This window comes from Mustela lutreola, chromosome 5 (genome assembly GCF_030435805.1).
Source record: "Mustela lutreola isolate mMusLut2 chromosome 5, mMusLut2.pri, whole genome shotgun sequence".
Taxonomy (NCBI): domain Eukaryota; kingdom Metazoa; phylum Chordata; class Mammalia; order Carnivora; family Mustelidae; genus Mustela; species Mustela lutreola.
Genome location: NC_081294.1, coordinates 46,835,292 through 46,855,936, shown reverse-complemented (window position 1 = coordinate 46,855,936; position 20,645 = coordinate 46,835,292).

The window sequence follows — 20,645 nt, the reverse complement described above, 5'->3', positions numbered from 1 at the left end:
CGATATGCACTCTCCTGTATATGGACAGAATTTGGCTTGTAGATGTGTTTTGTTAAGGCCTCCAGCATTCTTTTTTTTTTTTTTTTTTAAGATTTATTTATTTAGTTGAGAGAGAGAGATTGAGCATAGGGGGAAAGGGAGAGAGAGTCTCAAGCAGACTCCATGTTGAACACAGAGCCCCATGGCTGGGTGCATAGGGCATGGATCTTTACGTAGAGCTCCATCTCACAACCATGAGATCACCACCTCACCGGAAAGCAAGAGCCCAACACTTACCCAGTTACATCATCCCGGCACCCCAAGGCCAGCACCATGTTTTAGAAATATCCTTCCAGGCATACCTGGGTGGTTCAGTGGGTTAAAGCCTCTGCCTTCGGCTCAGGTCGTGATCCCAGGGTCCTGGGATTGAGCCCCGCATCAGGCTCTCTGCTCGGCGGGGAACCCGCTTACCCCTTTCTCTCTACCTATCTCTCTGCCTACTTCTGATCTCTCTGTCAAATAAATAAATAAAATCTTAAACAAAAAAAAATCCTTCTATTCTCCTCTGTCCCAACCTGGTTGACTACCTTAAAGTCATCTACCTAGATCATGTAGATGTTTGAGTTCAGGACCTTAGATGTAGACTTTGGAAGTAGAAAGTTGGGGCTGAACACACTGGCTTAGACAGGTCAGGAAGGATCTCAGTTTCTCTTTTGGCTCAAAATAACCAGTTGACTTCTCCTGCTAATACTTCAGAGCCTTCTCTTTCCCCATCATTTCCTATTATAAGGATGTTCTTCTCTTTTACTACTTGATAGAGTAAAGAAAGCATTTTCCAAAACAGAACAAATATAAAACAAAACAAAAAAAAGGATGAAGTTGTGAAATCCAATTGCAAGTGAACAGGATTTTTTAAAAACAAGCTACAACTAAAAAAGCAACTAGTTCTTTTTTGCCTTCCCATCCTTTCCTGGCCCTGTCAAATGCAAACAAACTCCCACAAAGCCTCCTGCTTAGAGATATTTTAAAAAGAGAGAGAAGAAATCAGGCTTCTCTCAAAGCATCAATTCAACTATTAGATAATTTATTTTAATAATACCCTCCCATGAGACTGTTGAAGACGTGCTTGTGAGTGTGCTCCTGGGATATTTGCCTCTAGAGGACTTCCCCCACCCAGCTGGTATGATGCCAAGTAGCCACCAAGGAAAGGAAGGAAAGACCAATGTGTATCTTCCCCAAAGGATTTGGACCCAGGCTCTAAGAAGAACGGCCACAGCAAACTTTGGCCCAGTAAGGTGTACAAGCATAGATGGCAGGATCGGGAGGCAGACTGGTTAGAGAGCTGGATCTCAGTCATACTGTGAGATGGCCAATTTATTCCTAAAGTCAGTACTGGCATGAACTGAATCTGAAAGTAGAGCAATTTACATTCATTATGAAAATGCCCACGGAAGTACGGTTAAGTGCTTTCATCCATTACCTCATTTAAATGACCTGCTCAGTCTCCTAATTGCTACAGTCTTTCCAATCAAAAAATGCCTATAAATATTTACACACAAAGATGTTCCTCTTGGTGCTCTTTATAAAAGAAAATAAATGAAAACCACCCAGTTGTTCAATTTGAGGGAAATGAATGTGTTATGATATATACATATGATACAATGAAGTTACAGCAATGAGGTTTTCAGAGTTTTGTTTGTTTTCACTGCAGAGTTCTTATGAAATGGTGCTCTTAACAATACAAAATGTATTAAAGATGTAATGAAAGACACCTATGTGCAGAACCCTGGGATAAGCAAGAAGGAGTCTGGATTTTATTCTAAGTGTAAATATAAACCATTTAAGTGTGTTAAGCAGCACAATGATATGACTGAATTTGCACTTTAAAACAATTACTGTTTCCTCTATAACGTGTTTCTTTCAAGTTTTCTGTGATAAAGATTAATATTTTAATTTTTAAAAATAAAGAACAAAACAGGATGAAAAATAAACTTCCAGCCCTTGTTTTGCAATCTGACAACTCCCTAAAACTTATCCAAACCTGGGAACAAACATCAAGAGCCAAGTTCAGGACCGCTAAAGGAAGGCCTTGCAGAGGGTCTCAAATGCCCCCTGGCTTGTGCCCTTCAGCGCAGCAGGTAAAATTATTGTTACAGTGCAGACAAATGAGCCAACCAAAATCTCTCTTGCATGCATGTGACATGCTTAGCTGCTGTTAGGAACGTCCTAAATAAATTCCAACTTTATGCATGTTCTGATCTAATGAAGAGAGAGGAAGAGAGGGCTGACCTCTAGCAACTTGGTCTCCTTTTCTGGAGCAACGGATGTTGCACGGGGACCCTTGTCATTCTAAGGAGGCAAAGTTCCAGTCCTATTCAGAACTGAGAGCTCTGGGACATGATGTATAGCAAGAAACTCTTGGTAGCCCCACCCCTGGCCCCTGGCACCCGACCACTTGGTTCTATATGCAGAGTAGGTTGGGTTGACTAGATGGTAGTATTTGGACATGGGGAAGACCACCAACCCCCGAAATTCCCCTGACCTTTCTGCCACTATGACACGCTTTGCCCTAATGACTTCTCTGTATGCTTCCAAAATAGTGACGTACTCGGATTAGAGCGAGCTGGCACTAGGTCCTGAGATAGTAGCTATTGGGTGGGGACAGTTTTTAGCATGATTCATTACCCAAAGAGGGCAAGCCAAAGCCAAAATCTTTCTGGGCACAGAGGCCAGTGGGAAGGGAAAGTAAAGTTGCAAGAGATCACTGAAACTTGACAACTTTGGGGCCAGTGGAAAGAAGTCTGGGGAAAGAGCACGGCCTCTGAATTTGCTGCAGACTTTATCCCCCAACTCACTCGACGACCTCAGGTAGGACATGCAGCCTCTCCAGCCTTAGATTCTACATGTACAAAAAGAGGAGGGTCCTAACCACCTCCTGCACGGGTATGATGGTTTGGAAATAAACTCTGTACACCATCTCAGGCTGTGCATTATACAGAGAAAGCTGGGAGCTTTCCACAATGTAGCAAAGAAGCCAGCAATTCAGCCCCATTCCCTTTACAATCAGGAAACTGAGGGTTGGAATCCTTGCTCTCTTAATGGAACTCTCAAAATTTCACTAGACTGTTATTACCTTAAATGAGGAAATGCATTTTTCCAAATGACCCCTAAGTCTTTAGATCCTGAATCATGAGAAGAACGCAATTACGTTCGCCAGCATTATGAAGACAGGGAAGCATATTCATACATTCTGGAAGGTTTTTCAACATAAGCTGAAGAGGAAGATTCTATTTAAACTCTCAATCAGGAAAGTAAAATAACTAAAATGCTATCCTTAAGGGTCCTTTAGTTAAGTGAGATTTTACTCTATTTAGCAGTTAAATACAATGAATTGTCAATGCATGAGACTCCATAAACTATCTATACTAAACTGATTTTCTTTTTCTTTATTTAGGGTGGGGAAGGAATAAAGGGTTATCTTAGGTATGAAAAGGTAGGAAATCAATTTCCTTGACTGATAACACATAATATATTTCTAAAATACATTACCCTTCTTTTGTTTTCTCCTCCTGGTTTTACTAATTCTTTTTCAAATCTTTTCATTAAAATGCAGGTTTGAATACCCCATCCCCATCCAGCAGGTCACACAGACGTACACACACATACACACACGTGTGCACGTGCACATGCATGCACTTGTGTTCTCCACCAGAGAACAAAATTGTCAATCAATATTTTAGTCGTGTTTTTGAAGACAGGATGGAGAGATTAGACTGAGAGCTTAAATACAAAGAAGCACAAAATTGCAGTGGTAATGGCATCTGAATAAAACTTGGTTCAGATACCTATTTCAAGCAACACAGTTCTCAGCTGGAGCCTACATTCCACTGAAGGCTGCTTTTGGATCCTCTTTCTATGGATGGATTCCTACCATCCATATGGCCAGCATTCCTGATACTGAGAAAGAAGGCCTGAGGTCTCTGCAAATCCTTGTGGTGAAGCAGTCATCCCAAAGTGGAGAGAATGCATGAGAGAGAACACCTATTTGGGAATCCCATGTCTGGTGATTTGTCAGATGTCCTAAATTTCATGTTTGCTGACTACTGACAGGAAAATTGGGAAAGAGAAGCAGACTCATGTGACTGTTCTCACCATATTGTCCCGGCCATCTGTTACTATTGAGAAGTTCTGATTAAGGAGGGAAGCCAAAGAAAACTTCCCAGGTGTGACTCTGGAGACTTGACTGGCCAGCCCACCTTATGCCATTGTTGGCTTGTGTCCTCATGGAGCAATAATCATTTCTGATTTGCTGCAATCCATTCCATTCAGTGGAGGTACATGCCCCAGAGACATAGAGAGAGGATAGACAGGATTCCTTTTCCTAATATCAAGCTGACATGGCTATTGAGGGGGGTGAAGAAAGGGAGTGGAGAAAAATATTCTGTTTTGTATTCAATCAAAGAGTATGTGATTAAATAGAATGCAAAAATCTCATGAATTTTTAGCATAAAAACATGTCACTACATTTTACCTCTCCTCTGCAATAGAGGAATTGAGTAAGGGTAGGAATTTAGGAAGAAATGGTACCAGGAAGCAATGTAGGGGAAGAGGGAAGAGAACTGGATTGGGATTAAGGATATGTCAGTGCTAACCCTGGATTGGATACTGCCTTGCTGTGTGACCTGGGACAAGTGCCTTACCTTCCCTGGAGGGATCTTATCACCTTCCCACAAAGCTATCATAATCAAGACAATATAGTAGGGTACAAAGGTAGATATATAGGTTAATGGAACAGAATAGACTGTCCAGAAATAGGCCCATACTTACATGATCAATCAATCTGCAACAAAATTATTGAGGAATTCAGTGGAAAAGGAATAATCTTTTCAATAAAAGTGCGTGCAAGTATTGGAGATGTAAAATAATTAACCTGAACCTTTAGCTCATGTAACATGTAGAAAATTCACTTAAAAGGAGTCACAGACTTAAATGGAAAAGCTAAAGCTATAACATCTCTTGAGGAAAATATAAACGGTTTTCAGTTAAGCCAAGGGTTTTGTTTTTGTTTTTGTTTTTTTAAGGTAGCAAAAAGTGCAAAGAGATCAGAGGTAAAAACACTGACTGATTGGGTATCATCAAGAGTAATATTTTTCCTCTTTAAAAGATGCTATATAGAAAATGAAAAGGTGTGACACAGAATGGGAAAAAATAATTGCAAAACACACATCTGATCCCTATTTCCAGAATATACAAATATACATCTGCAGCTTAGTAAAAAGATAAAACAAGATAATTTTTCAAAAGTATGCAAAATATTTGAACAGAACCCTCACCAAAGAAGACACATAGTTGGCAACTAAGCCCAGGAACGCTGGCTCAACATCATCAGTCATCAGGGAAATGCACATTAAAATCACAAATGAGATATCATTGTGTAACCCCCTACAGTTGAAAAAACTCTTCATAACAGGTGTTGGTGAAGATGTGAAACAACTGGGATACTCATGGATTTATAAAGGGAATGCAAAAATAGTATAATCATTGGAACACACTTTGCCATTTTAAAAAATAAAGTTAAGGAGGGAGGAGTCAAGACAGTGAAGTAGCAGGATCTGATGCCATTGGGTAGCAGATCAGCTAGATAGCTTATCAAACCATTGAGAACATCTACAAATCCAATGGGAGATCAAAGAGAAGAAGAGCAGCAATTCTAGAAACAGAAAATCAACCACTTTCTGAAAGGTAGGACCTGCAGAGAAGTGAATCCAAAATGACAGGAAGATAGACTGCGGGGAGTGGCTCCCGGCAAGCAGCAGAGCAACAGAGCCCAAAATCAGGACTTTTAAAAGTCTGCTTCAGTGAGGGACATTGTTCCAGAGGCTAAACTGGAGTGAAGCCCACACGGGGTCAGCGTGGCCTCAGGTCCTGCAGGGTCACAGAAGGATCGGGGGTGTCTGAGTGTCGCAGAACTCACAGCGGGAAAGCCAGCTACAGAGGCAGAAATGAGAAGTGAGCTCTCAGCTTGGGGTTACCTTGAGCTGGTCACAGTCTGGGTGAGCTCAGAGCGCAGCTGGAGGCCAGGGAGATGGGAGTGATTGAGTGCTTTTCTCTGAGGGCGCACTGAAGAGTGGGGCTCCCAGCTCTCGGCTCCTCCAGGCCAGAGATTGGGAGGCCATTTTCATTACCATCCTCTGGAACTCTACGGAAAGCATTCAGGGAACAAAAGCACCTAAAAGTGAACCCAAGCGGATTACTTAGTCTGACCTGTGGTAAGGGCAGTGCAATTCCACCTGGGGCAAAGACACTTGAGAATCACTACAACAGACCCCTCCCCCAGAAGATCAACAAGAAATCCAGCCAAGACCAAGTTCACTTACCAAGGAGAACAGCAGAATTCCGGAGGAGGAGAAAGCAAAGCATGGAATTCATGGCTTTCTCCCCATGATTCTTTAGTCTTGTAGTTAATTAATTTATTTTATTTTATTTTTCTTCTGCTAAATTTTTATTAAACTTTTACTCTTTCCTCTTTTAATGTTTTTTAGTGAGTTTATCATAACAATACCTTTCATTAAAAAAAAAAAACTTTTGGGCGCCTGGGTGGCTCAGTGGGTTAAGCCGCTGCCTTCGGCTCAGGTCATGATCTCAGGATCCTGGGATCGAGTCCCGCATCGGGATCTCTGCTCAGCAGGGAGCCTGCTTCTCTCTCTGCCTGCCTCTCTGTCTACTGTGAACTCTCTCTGTCAAATAAATAAATAAAATCTTTAAAAAAAAAAAAAACTTTTTTGAACCTTCATTATTATAGTCATATTTTATCTTTCATTGTATCTAACTTTATTTTTTGTATACACATAGGGTTTTTTCTTCTAAAAAATTTGGGGTACAACTTCTTCTAATAGATCAAAATATACCCTAAATCTAGCTTTGGGCTTGTTCTAGTCTCCAGCCTGAGCAAATTCTCCCCACTTTTTTTTCCTTTATTTTCCCAACCAACTTACTTTCTTAACTACTTTTTTTAGAAATTAAAAAAAATTTTTTTCATCTTTATAGGCATATTCCATCCCTTCATTGTGTTTACTCTTATATATGTTTTTCATTCTTTAAAATTTTGGTAGGTAGTTTCTTTCTTTCTTTTATTTTTTCCAATTCTTTTCAGCGTAATGGTATTCGTTGTTTTTGTACCACACCCAGTGCTCCATGCAAGTTTCTTCTAAGAGATCAAAATACTCCCCAAATTAAGTGGGTGACCCTGTTCTAGTTGCCAGACTAATATATATATATTTTTTTCTTTTTTATAGTTTTCCATTATTTGTTTTCCTTTTTAAATTTTTTTTTTCTGAACTTCTTTTTATCCCCTTCCTCGCTCCCATGATTTGGGGTCACTTCTGATTTGGTTAAAGCACATTTTCCTGGGGTCTTTGCCACCCTTTTAGTATTTTATTTGCTCCTTCACATATTCTTATGTGGACAAAATGACAAGGCGGAAAAACACATCACACAAAAAAAGAGCAAGAGGCAGTACCAAAGGCTAGGAACCTAATCAATATGGACATTGGTAATATGTAAGGTCTAGAGTTCAGAATGATGATTCTCAAGGTTCTAGCCGGGCTTGAAAAAGGCAAGGAAGATATTAGAGAAACCCTCTCTGGAGAGATAAAGCCCTTTCTGGAGAACTAAAGGAACTAAACTCTAAACAAATTGAAATTAAAAAAGCTATTAATGAGGTACAATAAAAAATGGAGGCCCTTACTGCTAAGATAAATGAGGCAGAAGAAAGAAAGAATTAGTGATATAGAAGACCAAATGACAGAGAATAAAGAAGCTGAGCAAAAGAGAGACAAACAAATACTGGACCACAAGGGAAGAATTCAAGAGATAAGTGACACCATAAGAAGAAACAACATTAGAATAATTGGGATTCCAGAAGAAGAAGAAAGAGAGAGGGGAGCAGAAGGTATATTGGAGAGAATTATTAGAGAGAATTTCCCTAATATGGCAAAGGGAACAAGCATTAAAATCCAGGAGATACAGAGAACCCCCCTCAAAATCAATAAGAATAGGTCCACACCCTGTCACCTAATAGTAAAATTTACAAGTCTTAGCAACAAAGAAAAAATCCTGAAAGCAGCCCGGGAAAAGAAGTCTGTAACATACAATGGTAAAAATTTTAGATTGGCAGCAGACTTATCCACAGAGACCAGGCAGACCAGAAAGAACTGGCATGATATGTCCAGAGCACTAAATGAGAAAAACATGCAGCCAAGACTACTATATCCAGCTAGGCTGTCATTGAAAATAGAGGGAGAGATAAAAAGCTTCCAGGACAAACAAAAGCTGAAAGAATTTGCAAACACGAAACCACCTCTACAGGAAATATTGAAAGGGGTCCTCCAAGCAAAGAGAGACCCTAAAAGTAGTAGATCAGAAAGGAACAGAGACAATATACAGTAACAGTCACCTTACAGGCAATACAATGGCACTAAATTCATATCTCTCAATAGTTACCCTGAATGTAAATGAGCTAAATTCCCCAATCAAAAGACACAAGGTATCAGAATGGATTAAAAAAAAAAAAACCCATCAACATGCTGTGTGCAAGAAGCTCATTTTAGAACCAGACACCTCCATATTTAAAGTGAGGGGGTGGAAAACAATTTACCATCAAAAGAAAGCTGGGGTGGCAATCCTTATTTCACATCAATTAGATTTTTAAGCCAAAGACTATAATAAGAGAAGAGGAAGGACACTATATCATACTCAAATGGTCTGTCCAACAAGAAAATCTAACAATTTTAAATATCTATGCCCCTAACATGGGAACAGCCAACTATATAAACCAATTAATAACAAAATCAAAGAAACACATCAACAATAATACAATAATAGTAGGGGTCTTTAACACTCCCCTCACTGAAATGGACAGATCATCCAAGCAAAAGATCAACAAGGAAATAAAGGCCTTGACTGACACACTGGACCAGATGGACATCACAGATATAGTCAGAACCCAAATAAATAAAATCATGAATGAAAGAGGAGAGATCACAACCAACACCAAAGAAATACAAACAATTATAAGAACCAAAGCAACAGAATACACATTCTTCTCTAGTGCATATGGAACATTCTCTAAATAGATCACATCCTGGGTCACAAATCAGGTCTCAACTGGTATCAAAAGATTGGAATCATGGGGCACCTGGGTGGCTCAGTGGGTTAAGCCTCTGCCTTCGGCCCAGGTCATGATCCCAGGGTCCTGGGATCGAGCCCCGAGTCAGGCTGCCTGCTCAGCAGGAAGCCTGCTTCCCTTCCTCTCTCTCTGCCTGCCTCTCTGCCTACTTGTGATCTGTCAAATAAATAAATAAAATCTTAAAAAAAAAAAAAAAGATTGGGATCATTCCCTGCATATTTTGAGACCACAATGCTCTGAAGCTAGAACTCAATCACAAGAGGAAATTTGGAAAGAACCCAAATACATGGAGGCTAAAGAGCATCCTACTAGAGAGTGAATGGGTCAAACAGGAAATTTAAGAAGAATTGAAAAAATTCATGTAAACAAATGAATGAAAATACAATGGTTCAAAATCTGTGGGACACAGAAAAGGCAGTCCTGAGGGGAAAATATATAGTGATACAAGCCTTTCTCAAGAAACAAGAAAGGTCTCAAGTACACAACCTAGCCCTACACCTAAAGGAGTTGGAGAAAGAACAACAAAGAAAGCCTAAACCCAGCAGGAGAAGAGAAATAATAAAGATCAAAGCAGAAATCAATGAAATAGAAACCCAAAAAACAATAGAACAAATCAACAAAACTAGGAATTTGTTCTTTGAAAGAATTAATAAGATTGATAAACCCCTGGCCAGACTTATCAAAAAGACAAGAGAAAGGACCCAAATAAATAAAATCATGAATGAAAGAGGAGAGATCACAACCAACACCAAAGAAATACAAACAATTATAAGAACATACTATGAGCAACTCTATGCCAACAAATTTGTCAATCTGGAAGAAATGGATGCATTCCTAGAGATGTATAAACTACCATAACTGAACCAGGAAGAAATTGAAAACCTGAACAGACCCATAACCAGTAAGGAGATTGACAGACTCCAAAAAAACAGAAGCTGAGAGCCAGAGGGCTTCCTGGGGGAATTCTTCCAAACACTTACAGAAGAATTAATTCCTATTGTCCTGAAACTATTCCAAAAAATAGAAATAGAAGGAAAACTTCCAAACTCATTTTATGAGGCCAGAATCACTTTGATCACAAAATCAGACAAGGATCCCATCAAAAAAGCAAATTACAGACCAATATCCTTGATGAACACAGATGCGAAAATTCTCACCAAAATACTAGCCAATAGGATCCAACAGTACATTAAAAGGATTATTCACCACGACCAAGTGGGATTTATTCCAGGGCTGCAAGGTTGGTTCAACATCCGCAAATCAGTCAATGTGATACAACACATCAATAAAAGAAAGAACAAGAACCATAGGATACCCTCAATAGATGCTGAAAAAGCATTTGACAAAGTATAGCATCCCTTCCTGCTCAAAACTCTTCAAAGTGCAGGGATAGAGGGCACATACCTCAACATTATCAAAGCCATCTATGAAAAACCCACCGTAAATATCATTCTCAATGGAGAAAAACTGAAAGCTTTTCCGCTAAGGTCAGGAACACGGCAGGGATGTCCATTACCACCACTGCTATTCAACATAGTACTAGAAGTCCTAGCCTCAGCAATCAGACAACAAAAGGAAATTAAAGGCATCCAAATCAGCAAAGAAGAAGTCACACTATCACTCTTTGCAGATGATATGATATTATATGTGGAAAACCCAAAAGACTCCACTCCAAAACTGCTAGAACTTGTACAGGAATTCAATAAAGTGTCAGGATATAAAGTCAATGCACAGAAATCAGTTGCATTTCTCTACACCAACAACAAGACAGAAGAAAGAGAAATTAAGGAGTCAATCCCATTTATAATTGCACCAAAAACTATAAGATACCTAGGAATAAACCTAACCAAAGAGGCAAAGAATCTATACTCAGAAAACTATAAAGTACTCAATGAAAGAAATTGAGGAAGACACAAAGAAATGGAAAAATGTTCCATGCTCCTGGATTGGAAGAATAAATACTGTGAAAATGTCTATGCTACCTAAAGCAATCTACACATTTAATGCAATTCCTATCAAAATACCATCCATTTTTTTCAAAGAAATGGAAGAAATAATCCTAAAATTTATATGGAACCAGAAAAGACCTCGAATAGCCAAAGGAATATTGAAAAAGAAAGCCAAAGTTGGTGGGATCACAATTCCAGACTTCAAGCTCTATTACAAAGCTGTCATCATCAAGACAGCATGGTACTGGCACAAAAACAAACACATAGATCAATGGAACAGAATAGAGAACCCAGCAATAAACCCTCAACTCTATGGTCAACTAATCTTGGACAAAGCAGGAAAGAATGTCCAATGGAAAAAAAGACAGCCTCTTCAACAAATGGTGTTGGGAAAATTGGACAGCCACATGCAGAAAAATGAAATTGGACCATATTTTTACACCACACATGAAAATAGACTCAAAATGGATGAAGGACCTCAATGTGAGAAAGGAATCCATCAAAATCCTTGAGGAGAACACAGGGAGCAACCTCTTCGACCTCAGCCGCAGCAACATCTCCCTAGGAACATCGCCAAAGGCAAGGGAAGCAAGGGCAAAAATGAACTATTGGGATTTTATCAAGATCAAAAGCTTTTGCACAGCAAAGGAAACAGTTATCAAAACCAAAAGACAACTGACAGAATGGGAGAAGATATTTGCAAACAACATATCAATCAGATAAAGGGCTAGTGTCCAAAAATCTATAAAGAACTTAGAAAACTCCACACCCAAAGAACAAATAATCCAATCAAGAAATGGGCAGAAGACATGAACAGACATTTCTGCAAGGAAGGCATCCAGATGGCCAACAGACACATGACAAAGTGTTCCATATCACTCGGCATCAGGGAAATACAAATCAAAACCACAATGAGATATCACCTCATACCAGTCAGGATGGCTAAAATTAACAAGTCAGGAAATGACAGATGCTGTTGAGGATGTAGAAAAAGGGGAACCCTCCTACACTGTTGGTGGGAATGCAAACTGGTGCAAGCACTCTGGAAAACAGCATGGAGGTTCCTCAAAATGTTGAAAATAGAGCTACCTTATGACCAAGCAATTGCACTACTGGGTATTTACCCTAAAGATACAAACGTAGTGATCCAAAGGGGCACGTGCACCCGAATGTTTATAGCAGCAATGTCTACAATAGCCAAACTATGGAAAGAACCTAGATCTCTATCAGATGAATGGATAAAGAAGATGTGGTATATATACACAATGGAATACTATGCAGCCATCAAAGGAAATGAAATCTTGCCATTTGCAACAACATGGATGGAACTAGAGGGTATTATGCTTAGCAAAATTAGTCAAGCAGAGAAAGACAACTATCCAATGATCTCCCTGATATGAGGAAGTGGAGATGCAACGTGGGGGGTTTGGGGGGTAGGAAAAGAATAAATGAAACAAGATAGGATTGGGAGGGAGACAAACCATAAGAGACTTTTAATATCACAAAACAAACTGAGGGTTGCTGGTGGGAGGGGGCTCAGGAGAGGGTGGTGGGGTTATTGACATTGGGGACGGTATGTGCTATGGTGAGTGCCGTGAAGTGCATAAACCTGGCAATTCACAGACCTGTACCCCTGGGGCTAAAAATACATTATACGTTTGTAAAAAAATTTAAAAATTTTAAAAAAATTAAAAATAAAGTTAAAATATATCACTATATAACCCAGTTGTCCTATCCTCATCTATCTAAGAGAATTTTAAAAAAATATATGCTTATACACAGTATCTTACATATATATCCAAAGCAACTTGGTTCCCAATACCCCAAAATTGGAAATAATCTGAATGACCCTCAAGTGGTGAATGGATAAACAAGTTGAGGTATATGCATATACTGCTACTCAGCAAATAAAAACGAAATACTCATGAACTACTGATCCCCACCAAAACACAGGTGGAACTCAACTCAAATGCAGTTCTTCTAAGTAAAAGAGATTAGAGAGCACTGTGGACCATTCCGTCTACATAGATTCTCAGAAGAGGCAAAGCTGTGGAGACAGAAAGCTCACAGGACAGAAGTCTATAGTGACCAGGGGCAAGAGGGTTAGGAGAGGAAATTAACTGCAGAGGGGCAGGAAGGAACGTTTGAGGGCGAAGGAAATTCTTTCTACCTTGATTATGTTGGTAGTGATAGTATTGTACAGTTTGATGAAATTTATCAAATTGGTAAACATTTAATATTGGTAAACATTACTGTGTTTCAATTACATCTCAATATAGCAGCTTTTTTTAAAAAGGAGGAGGGGTGTTAAACTTTAGAACCTCTAATATCCCTTCAGTCCATAAAGTGTGATTCTTGGAGAAGCATGACTCTTTTTGAATGAGCCTGACCTTTTGCCCTACAGGAAGACATTATCTTTACCTCACTGGCTAGTAAACAAACCTACCCTATACTCTCAAGGAAGACACAAGCTCTATCTTCCAAGGCTCTGTGCTCTACTAACATCCTTGAAAAGAGAGTATATCAGAAAGGCAGTCAGTGCCTCTGTGTGTCGGGCACCAAAAAATTTGAGAGACCTGATGGAGAATGGTCTCTGAACACCAATCGCTTACGCATCCTCTGAGCTTCTGTGGTTAGAGTACGCAGCCAAAACATCTGAGTTCAAACCCAGGCTAAGCTGGTACCTAGCTGGACAAATTACTGTACTTCATCGAGGCCTCAGTTTCTGCTTCTAGTAGAAACGTATTATAATCTTTGTCTTAAAGTAATTGAGCGAGTCAGAGAAGGTAATGTATTTTTAAAGTGCTTTTTAAGCTACAAGGCACGTGATAAATAATGACTCCACTGTGCACTTCTTTTGCTATTTCATTGTTTTAGACTGTCAGGTTTGTTGTCAGATCCTTCTCCTTCTTCTTTCCTTTCACTGAAATTAACACAACACTGAACAGTTAATAAGTATTCAATGAATCCTTGATGGCCACCTAGTACTCGGAATAACTAGATGCAACTGAACTTTCCAATTTCCTCTTAAAAACTTCATGGTTTCTCTTTCACTTTTTCTCCTCTGATCACGTGTTCTCAACCACATTTAAATTGGGGGGGGAACTATAACAAAAAACTAGTCTATTTTCCTGAAGAATGCACTTTGGAATGCTATTCTAGCATTTAACAGGTGGTTACTTCTACCTGTGACAGACCCTTAGTAGAGAGCAAAGATGGCATGACGCACTGGGCATGCTCACCAAGCAAGAAACATGTTCCTATGAATGGCCAACACTTAGCGCGCTGTTCATGTTTGGTGGCAAATAAAAATGGCCTATGAGAAATTGGAAGAAAAGAATCATTCCTTGTATGAGTCTCTCTTTTTTTTAATGCTCCGATGAATCAACCCAAGAAAGTGGTCTCTTCAAACACTTTTCCAGTATGAATGGCAGCAACGTTCTGTTTAGAAAGACAGACGTGGACTGGCCCACCTGCTGGGGACAGTAATGGTAGAGTTTATCATGATGATGATGATGACTGAGAATGACAGAGAATATTGCAGAAAATATCTCAATAGAGGGTAGGTTCTAAAGTCAGCATATAGGGGAGCCTGGGTGGCTCAGTGGATTAAAGTCAGCATATAAAGTGATAAATATAAGAGATTAAGTATATCCCTGAAAAATACCAAAGGAAGGTGTCATGTTGGACACCAAAGTATTCTGCTTAATAAAACTCATTACATTTATGTAACAGTTTATGCAATATCCAGATTGCCCCAATGGAGTGTCAAGTAATGGACTTGGCTTGCAATTATGGGTCATGTTTTCTAAAAAAGATACAATTTTTATTTTTTTAAATTTTTATTTATTTTTTTAAAGATTTTGTTTATTTATTTGACAGAGATCACAAGTAGGCAGAGAAGCAGGCAGAGAGAGAGGAGGAAGCAGGCTCCCTGCTGAGCAGAGAGCCCAACGCGGGGCTTGATCCCTGGACCCTGAGATCATGACCTGAGGCAAAGGCAGAGGCTTAACCCACTGAGCCACCCAGGCGCCCCCAAATGATACAATTTTTACCTTCGTACTATCCATAAGATGCTCACATTGGAAGCACATGGGCACATCAACAAACTGAACAGAAGCGGATTCCTGTCTGCCTTCACTCCTTCTTGGCTGAGATCAAAATGACAGGCAGAACTCTCCTTAAGCTTTCTGCCTCTCTTTGCCACAAAGACTAAATCCACCCAAGTTAAATGGGATTATGATGACCCTGCCCTATCCTTAAAAGGTTTTAATTTCCCTTCTCAACTTCCCATTTCCATTTCTTATTAGATTTACCTAAATTCTCATGGAAAATACCAAACACATCTGCAGATAGCTTTTTCACATATAGGATATACCTAAACTCAATACAAAAGAAGGTCATAATAAGTCTTTTCTTGGTTACATGATTAATGTACTCCGAGGCTTAGGAAAAAGCCAGTAATTGAGAAGGTTTAAGAGTACATTGAGTGAATTCATTGCTGTCAGAGACAATTCACCATTTCACTGATAGAGCCAGCAGCAGCCCTTCCGAGAGCAAGAAATAGCCATAAATCTAAACAGGAAAATATCCGAGTTTTGCTACCATGTCACATAAAATATCTCTTCTCAGAGCTGGAGGTATTTTTCAAAACTAAGTTAGAGCCACGGCTGTGAATAAAACCGGGCTTCTTCAAGAATGAGTAATAGAGACAACATTTTATAAGACTCCAAATTTGACCTTTCTTAGAAATTCCAATATCTAGCAAGAACTTGTCTTTGAGCTCATAAACACATAATTTGTTTGCTTTTCTTGCAAATTTCCACTGAGCTAAGATTGCATTTGGAGGAAAAGAAGTAGAACATGTGAACTGGGGAGGAACACAGTGATTCCCCTGGAACAGAGGATATAACCGGAGGCCAGTGGTCTAAAGAGTCCCAACAAGTAAGTGTGTTTGATTTGGTCCACATGGTGGTGGCCTAAGAAGAGTCTAAAGTGTTTGAATGAATTGCTAATAAAAAGGATGGTAATTTTACACTGAAAAACAAACAAAGAAAAAACTAGAATTCCAGCTTCTCTCTGAAGAGATGGAATGATCTGACAATACTAGGTTGACACTACTTCCAAGTAAAAATCAGCTGGGGCCAGGTAGAGGTTGTCCCCGTAGGTCCCAGGCAATCTCCTGTTTGTGAGTCTCCATCACTCCTTGTTGTTCCCAGACACTGAGGCCAAGTGTCAACTGTTGTTTTATGTAATAGTACAGTTGAAGAAAATAAAAGGTTTTCTACCTACATGTCTACCAAAGGTCTTGGCTAAAAAGACAGAGTGGGCCCTGGTTCATACAATTGGGTTACTTGGTTGGCCCCTGTGAACATCAGAGTTTGGAATTACTACCTTAATAGTCTAGAGTCACTACCTCCTTCAGGAAGCTTCCCTGATTTAACTACCTGATTTAATTGCCAGGGTTATATACAATTTGAAATGTTCTCCACCAGAAGGTTCTATTAATTAGCAATACAAATGATATTTTAGATGCAATATTTCAAGTGTCTTTGCACAGATCATCCCATAATAAATAATTTCAAAAGATAAACATTTTCAGTGTCTTAGGTTAGCACGTGGGCCCTCTCACTAAATGACCACCCCAATAATTTACCACAGATATTGACCTTCTTCTAAGAGTTCCCTCAGTTTCTCATTTAAGAATTTGGGAAAAGAGAACAAGCAAGGTTATGATGTCTAATATGCAAATCTCCAAGTGAAGATGAAGACGGTTTTGCCAGCAATAATTATGTAATTATTACAACAAAATGTAACTTATCCCACAAGAAAAAGTAATTTTTTCCTCATCAAAAAGATCTGACTTCTCAAAAGATTTAAAGGTAGTTACTGCACTATGAAAAGAAATTAAGAAATAAACATTGCTTTTAGCACAGCCATGGAACTAAAATGATCTGATTGTTGCAAGGACATTGTTCAGAATATTAGATGACTCTAAAGAGCAACAGACTTTCCATATTTAATATGAGTCTTTGAACAAAATTAAATTTTAGAGCAGTATAAGGTCACACAGTCAATATGCCAATCCTTTTTACATTTATTTTAATCTCATCTCCCAGCATTGTCACCAGATCTTTTCCTTCTCTCTATCTCCATAAATAAAGTGTGTTGACTCTTGGACCTGCTCTCACTCTCTTGGCTTAATTACCTTCCATGATAAGGAATTCACTTGCCATTTCCATAAAGTGGCCATATGGGCACCTCACTTGTTTCCCTGGCTACTCTGCTCATCTTTGCAATACTCCTTGCAGAGAGGAGAAGGGATCCCCTGTCCCCTTCTTCCCAACCCCCTCTCTCCCACCTCTATATACTCCTCTCCATCTCTTTCTCACAAGGCAAAGAGGACCTACCACTCTTTAGTCTCTAAATCCCTTACCATGACTGAATCTGTATCTGCTTTTTCTTTCTTTTTCTCTTTTTAAAAAAGAGTTTATTTGTCAGAGAGACAGAGTAAGAGTGAGAGAGAGCATAAGCAGGGGGAGCCCCAGGTAGAGGGAGTGCTCCCCACTGAGCACGCATCCCCAGCCAAGACGAGAGAACCATGGGATCACAACCTGAGCCAAAGGCAGAAACTTAGCCAACCGAGCCAACCAGGTGCCCCATTTTTCTTCCTCTCTTTCATTGTACCCTAGCCAGGAGGGCTTCTTTCTTTTTTCTGGAACAAAGAACTTTCTCTTTTTGACTCTCAGGTCTGGTGTCAGATTCCACCCTGTTCCATATGACCTCTTCAGAGAAGGTGTTCTGACTCTGACTGTGCTCCTTGTCCCTCCCCTAAGTCACCTAGCTGTCACCTCTTGGTTCCTTTCTTTTATTGTGCTTTCTTGTTCTTTTCTTTATTTCCTTGTCTCCCCCAATTAGAACATAAGCTCAGTGAGTTTGAGAGCTGTGTCTGCCCTGTTCTCAGCAGAAGCCCAGTTCCTAGTGCACTGTCTAGCTTTTCAGGAACTCACTTAATACTTACTGATGAAGGATGCAGGGGAAAAAAGAGGTCAATCTACCTTTTCAATATGAACCATTTGAGTAGAACTTTCAGTTACAGAATTGAAAGCTAAGTATCACCAGGTCTCTGTTGGGGGAAGAACATGGAGTCTTATTATCATAATTTTGTGTGGTGGTAGGGGTCTAAAGCCATTTTGAATGTGTCACATGCAGAGTAAACACCCAGTACATTAAACAAAACTCCAGTGCCTTCCTCTAGAGATTCAATAGTAAGGCCAAAGAATCCCAAACGAGAACCTGAGGACTCTGATATATAGTTCATAGGGCCCATTCTGAAAAATCACATGCTAGGGCTTCAGTGGTGGTAGACAGTCAATTAGGTGGTACCCTTTTCCTAGGGATTTATTTGCACACAAGTTTACAAAGGAACCAAGGAGGTTTCCTGAAGGAAAAGGTATGGGGCAACTTCCCTTCAAAGTTTAATGTTATTAGAAGGTGTCTGATTGAAGATGGGTTGGTTATAACTGAGGCAGGGGAATGAGCAGAAGATTACCATAGCCCAGAGAAGAACCCCTACGGGAAGATTGGATTAGAGGTCTGGGCACACGTGAATGAACAGAAGGCCTACTTCATATGACACTCACACTCTTCCTGACTCAGCCTCTCTGGCAGATCTCAACTGATAGAGCACTTCCTAATAGTCCCATCTCAAAGATCTAGAGCAAAGTTTTTGCTTATTGTGCATTTCAATTGTGGGAAACTATTAACTTGAATGTAAAGTAAAACTTTTCTGCAAAGCCTAGGGAGGAAGAGGACTCTATGCCCTCTTGTAAGATGTATCTTTCTCAGCTGTGGTCAGATGATTCTCAGAGTAAGTATCCATGGAAGATTTGAGGTAAGAAATCTCAGGTCCAGACTTCATCTGAGTGTGATTTAGAGTTAGCATAATTTGAGCATTAAAAGAAATATGACCTTACTTTGTTATCATCAGTTGCTAAAGTCTGGGGATATCGGTAACACTTAGAACCATAGAATCCTAACACTAGAAAGACCTAAAATACATGTAATCAAACTTGTCCAATAGGGAGATAAGAGAATTGAGGATCTGAGGCAAACAGAGCAACATGGCTACATAGCACAAGATCCAAAATTCACTCATTCTTTTGGTTTTTTAAGTATTTTTTGGACAGCTACCACAGGGCCAGCTCTCATAGATAAACACATGAATTCAAGTCATTAAACATTCACAAATTTCCTACTATAAGCATGGCACTGTGACGGACTTAGGAGATTTAAAAAAATAAATCAGACATGGGCTTTTACTTGACATTTTCTTCACCATCTAGTAGAGAAAAGGTAGTTTTCTATAAAGGAAAGATTGTACAACAGGATAAACGTCACTCTTGATGAATGTCTATAGCGATATAGCGGGACCATATCAGATACATGTAAAGAGCCATTCCCTTATCTCATTCATGACTATCTCATTCATGATCACAAACAAATCTAATGACATGTATTAACAAATCTAATAACATGTGCAATTAAAGAAATTTATTATTAAAACTGAATGGAATATAAAAAAAAAAACTGAATGGAATCAGCATTCTAAACAGGCAGGGATCCTTTAAAATACACACCATTAGTCCCTTGGGAAATGCAAAATAAAGCCAAAATGAGATGCTACATAGACAACATGTCTATGTAAACATCTAAAATTTGAAAGACTGGATCAAGCTTTGGCAGAGATGTGAAGCAACCGGAACTCTCACACTCTGCTGGTAGGATAACCAAGTGGTAAAAACACTTCATAAAACAGTTTAGAAAATAGGTAAACTCCACTCTGTTTAAAAAGTAAGACATACACCTAATACACAATCTAGCCAATCAACTTCTAGGTATTTATCCAAGAGAAAAGCAGCAATAGCAGCAATGGCCACAGTCACCAAACTGTGGAAAGAACCAAGATGCCCTTCAACGGACGAATGGATAAGGAAGATGTGGTCCATATACACTATGGAGTATTATGCCTCCATCAGAAAGGACGAATACCCAACTTTTGTAGCACCATGGACGGGACTGGAAGAGATTATGCTGAGTGAAATCAGTCAAGCAGAGAGAGTCAATTATCATATGGTTTCACTTATTTGTGGAGCATAACAAATATCATAGAGGACAAGGGGTGTTAGAGAGGAGAAGGGAGTTGGGGGAAATTAGAAGGGGAGGTGAACCATGAGAGACTATGGACTCTGAAAAACAAACTGAGGGGTTTGAAGTGGCGGGGGGTGGGAGGTCGGGGTACCAGGTGGTAGGTATTATAGAGGGCACGGATTGCATGGAGCACTGGGTGTGGTGAAAAAATAATGAATACTGTTATGCTGAAAATAAATTTTTTAAAAAAGTCATTGTGAATGCAATTGTTCACAATAGCTTTATTTGTGATCGCCCCAAACTGGAAGCCACCAAATGTTCAGCAACAGGTGAAAGGATCGCCAGGTGGTGACATGTCCACATGATGGATTACTGATCAG